Source organism: Centruroides sculpturatus, unplaced genomic scaffold (assembly GCF_000671375.1).
Source record: "Centruroides sculpturatus isolate CEXI.00-Female unplaced genomic scaffold, Cexi_2.0 scaffold99, whole genome shotgun sequence".
Classification (NCBI taxonomy): domain Eukaryota; kingdom Metazoa; phylum Arthropoda; class Arachnida; order Scorpiones; family Buthidae; genus Centruroides; species Centruroides sculpturatus.
The window spans coordinates 871,173-876,664 of record NW_019384321.1 but is presented as its reverse complement, the minus strand read 5'-3'; positions in this window follow the sequence as shown (position 1 = coordinate 876,664).

Below are 5,492 nucleotides of genomic sequence, written 5' to 3'. Positions count from 1 at the left end.
TAGTATTATTCAAAATCTTTAATTGATTTTATAAATGTGAGGCTCTGGACAGGTCCAAACCCTCACTAAAATTCGCGGAAAATAATTGTTTTAGAGAAAAGTATATAGTAGTTAGAAATAGATTTTTATTTTATGAAAACGCGACGCTAACTTTTAAACAATAGAAGAATGTAAGTCCATCGACCATCTCCGGTTGGAGATCGAATTAAACTTCGATTTTGACCTCTCCCGTGCCCCCGAAAGGTTTCGAATTGTCATCAGGTGACAAGGAGAGACCAATCGAAAAGGCGAATCTGAGACAAAACAGATAAAACCCCGGAAATTCGAGGACGCGACGGCTTCTTCTCCCGAAAGTTCCAAGTGACGGATCTGTTGTTGTGTGTGTGTCTCGCACCCATCTTCGTCTCCAACTCCCCACCTCGGATCGACATCTTTCCGTCAACGGAAGTCGACCGCATCGTCCCGGAGTCGTCGAGACGTGATGGAATGGTTCATTCGCGAACAAGGGACACTCCTTCAAAATCGGACTATCTTGGAAAGGAGAGGAAGACCCAGAAGCCGCAACCGCCGCAGAACTTCCAAGATCGCGGAAATCTTGTAAGCTTCTTTCGTGTTTAATAAAAGGTTATGTTGTTTGTAAACGAAGCATCTATCTCTGACTCGACTGCTTCCACATGTCGTTGATTGTTACCGCTCGGCAATCCAAAGGGCAAGGGAGACGATGACGATATATATCACGTATTATCGTTCATCGATTTTTTTTATTTCCCCCCTCGGCCCCCACACTAAAAAGCTTTATTTGTACACTAATACGCTAATATATTTCATTTATACTCTATATTACTATCCGATTTAAATATTAATGTCAAATAGACTTACTGCGTAAAGTATTGGGAATGGAGTAAGCGTAATTCGGCGACGAAAGTATTCGATATTCCTAACGTTCGACGATTTAGAATATTTTTCCTATCCAAATTATTCGTTTCTGAGGTTTTTTTATTTGCGATAAGATCGAAGGCAAACTTAAAAAGTTTAATTGATATAACAAAGCAATCCCGGTAGACGCCATTTTCGACTACTGGCACGTGGCTAGTAGTTCGACTACTGTAGTAGCTTGTTTATATTTACGGCTGGCAGATGGCGCGTTTCAATTGTAGGGTAATTTCCGCATGTGAGTACACGCGACACGGAAAGACGATTGGCGTCTAATTACAGAACGATTCCGTAGCCGTAGTTCTGTTTTTTTTTTTTTACCACGAGATGTCGCTACTTCGTGACGCCAAGAAGCTGGAGAAGCATAATTCTGACTGTAGTGTAAATACACTACAGTCAGAATTAATTTATTACGAACAAAATTTGCTATTATTCGTTTGTTGAACGTCAAATTTTTCTTTTGTCTAATGTTCAATGTTTATATTATAGCTTCGAAAGATGACTATTGGTCATTATTTTTATCAAAATATTTAAAATTATACAGTATATTATAAAAGTTATTCTACAGAATGTAGACTTTCGTTCTTAAATTCTTTTAATCTCAAAATTTTCCTGCTGAATTTTCAATCTCTTACTCGAATTTTTTTTTTTGTATTATTTAATAAAATTATTCATTGCTTTTTAGAAATAATTTAAACGTTTTATATTAGAAAATTTGCAATATTTTATTTCACAATTAACGTTTATCTTTGAAATGTTCCACAAAACCAAACTCAATTTTCTCCATAGGCATCCGTATTTGGTTTTCACGAAATTTTAAAAAACCCTACCCTAGCGAATACCAAGAGTTATCTTGTGTAATTTGAGTAAAGTCTTTTGAATTGGTAGTTTAAATCCATCAACAAATTATCATCATCAGTAAAATATTTGTGAACTTTTTGTAGCTCGATTTAACAGATCCGCAATGATTTATTAGAACGTTAGCTAAGAAAAAATGCCACAGTATTCATAAGAAAGATTTATTGAAAATTATACATTTGCAACATTTTCATACGCACAATCTGTTATTGAATGTTTTCCTTTTGCAAGTATGGTACATTTCTGAAGTCACGATCCCATGTGCCAGAGCCGCGAGAGTAGAATTTATAAATTCTACGAATTTTTAGACAGTACGACGCAGTTATCTTTATTTGGTTCTCAACTTATCTATGGCTTTCCATTTGTAGAAATCTGTCAAATACAGTACATAATATTTTTAATTACTACTGAATGAGCTGTTAATATTCACGGAAACAATTATTTTAAGATATATTAATTAAATACGGCATTTTTAAAATTTCAGAAGAGAATTTACTTACCCTTCATAGTTTTGAATTCCAGCTTCTCAATTTCACAGGCAAATCTGGAGAATGTACTTTCTCCAGATGTTCACGTAATCGAAGGAAAGTAGAAAATCCTTCAGAACACGAAGACTTCCGACAGAATATAGACTTTTCCTCCACCGGGATTTGCTTATGTTCTAAATCTACATGCTTGTTAGTAAGATTTCCTTTTGAGGAGAAGCGCTTATCGCAATAACAACAAGTATTTTCTAATATATCCGACGCAATATTTTCCATAACGATTTCTTAGCAACGTAGCGGGAATACTTCAAAACCAATTATCGATGATAAAGTATGGTTTTAAAGCTAAAATATCGACAAAAAATTCCAAGCACACCGTACAGTACGAGGTATACGCTATCTGACCGTCACGACACTAGCGGCATCTCGTGGTAAAAACCAGAACTACGGCTACGGAATCGTTTCTGATGAGACGGCAACTGTTTCCGTCGTTCGTTGCCGCATGTGAGTACCAGGCTTAAGCCGTCTCCCCGGAGAGCCATTTACAAATAAGACGTTAGACAGGAAAAAGGTGACAATGGAAAAAAGAGGAGCAAATAACATAAGTAACATTTTAAAATCATCTTAGAAGAGAATTGCTAATTCACGGTAATTTTAAATATTTCTAATCATTCTCAAAACAAATTTAAAAGGTCATCTTGTAAGCAAAAACTTGTTTCTACCTGGTACGCGGAGCTTCGCTACTTTACATCCAGACACGTTGTTTCATAAGTTGATCCGTAGTCACATGGTTTAGAAGGAACGAATAATGATGTTCATTTTTTGCCGAAAACGAAAGTTTAGAGGATATTTCGGTGCCATATTTAATTAATCACTTGGCTTCGAACCGATTTAAATATTCTATTTTATAAATAATAATAATAATAATAATAAATATATGAACAATAAATAAAGGATGAATGGATCAAAAATAAAANAAATATTATCTTTTGTCAATGATTTAATGTATTTAATCAAAATATATGCAGCAATAATCATGTTCCAGACAGAGTGAGAAATAAGTAAACAACAATTCAAATCGGTGTGCCTGCTCGCCTGCGCGGCACATAAATTTTCACGCGCGGCAACAATTTGAGCAGTGCGCGGCCGCGCAGCTTAGAGGGAACATTGGCCCTAATTCCTAGGGCCTTTATTCGATGCCTACGTCCTCCGAAAGAGTATTTAAACCGATTTAATTTGTTTTAAAATACTCCATAACTAATCAATTCTTTCAGAATAATAAAGATGGAAGTTTGCATTTTCTTAAAATTGATTATGGAAGACGGCGTCCATTATTTAGAGTAAATATAATTGATGTCCTTTTGAAGGGTGTGGGAAATGTAAAAGTGCCCGTTAAGTAGAGGTGGTTTTGCTTTTCGGCAGTGTCCGTTAATACAGCATTTACTGTATTATAATTTCTTGTTTACTCATCTTACATAACTTTGGAATTGTAGAAGTTCGAAGCAAGAAAATATTTCCATCACCAATTTGAGTGAGAAAATATCAACTTTGAAGTCGCCGTATAAAGTGTCTACCTAAAGATAGAACTTCTTTTCATTTTTAACAAATACGAATTAAGCATTCCTAGTTTGTAATTATGACCAGATAATACAAATCGATCTTCTGCATATTGGCGCCGTATGCCGCGGCGGCATAATTTAGAACAATACTCGATTACAATTAAAACTATATGTGGATAGTAAAGAGAAGGGCGTCAATAATAATACAAGAACTTTTTTGTCGCCCGGTGTTATTCGTGTATAATAAAAGGAAATCATTCTGATAATATTGATATATTTGTGTAACGTAGACATACGTAAAAAATTAATCTAAATTAGAATAAAGATATGATTCGTATACTCAGGTAAAAATGACTTTTAGATAACTCATATATTTTATATAAAACTGCGGTATGAATAATCTAGGCTAAATAATCTACGGCCTAAATAATCTAGGCTAAAAAATAACATTTACAAATAAATATATAAATCATTCTCTAGAGTCTAGACGAATGGTTTTTTGACTTATTAGGCCCACCGATCCCGTCTCAGTAAAAACCTGACCATGAACCCCCAAGTGAAATACTTACACAAAACTACATAATAGCAAAATTACAAATTTAACTTTGATGATTTGAATTATGAATGATGATGTAAAAATAAAATATAAATACAACATTTTGCTATTTAAAGTAATATTTATTGAAATTATTAGCTAAAGTTTGCCTCTTTTCGAAAAAAGTGTAGGCCTATACGAGTAATATAGTGAAGAAAAATTTCATAATTTATAATTGTGTTAAAAATGAAATAGGAAAACATATTTTTGACAAAAATAAATGAATTATTTATATAATTTTAGTTATTAAATACTATTAATAAGAAAAATTATAATTTATAATGTATAAATTCTATTATGATTTATATATTAAAAACTATAGATGATTATAAAATAAAATAAAAAATAAAATTTTATAAAGTAACAATATATTTTAATATCGACTGGACTCAACTCAAAGGAATTTGCCATGTTGTCTTTGGAATAAAACACAATACTAGTGTTTACTATGCCACAAATATATTTTAATTAAAAAGTACTGTACTTTGTTCTATATTTACATTTATTATAGTACAAATTAAAAGTTACATTTATAACATAAAAATAACTATAAAATACTTAATAAATGCGTAAATTTTAACTAAAACGCAATTAACAAGTTATTTTCTATTTTTAATATTGTTTCTGATAATGTGAGAGATTTTACTTAACAGTTTTTTAGATAAATAACCTGGAAATTGACGATAAAATTAAAAAAAAAACAGAATATTTGTACTTTTCCAGCAATAACTTCTTCATTCACAGAACAAACATTTACGTCAGGGCTTAAAAATGACTACCAACTTATTTATTATTATTTATTTTCAACTTTCATAGTAATGAAAACGAGTCACAATCATTTTACATTTTATTAAATTTTTTATGGACCCCTTCAGCACCCCTAAATTAATTTTAATTTGCCACGAACTCCATTAGCAATTCCAAAGACCCCAGGAGTCCGTAAATAACTAGAAACCACTTTGGAAAATATTGCTCAAACGAATTTATTATTAATATTTATGAACAGATGTTAACTATAAACCGATACGTTTTCATAATGTAATCTTACTTTCATATAATAAA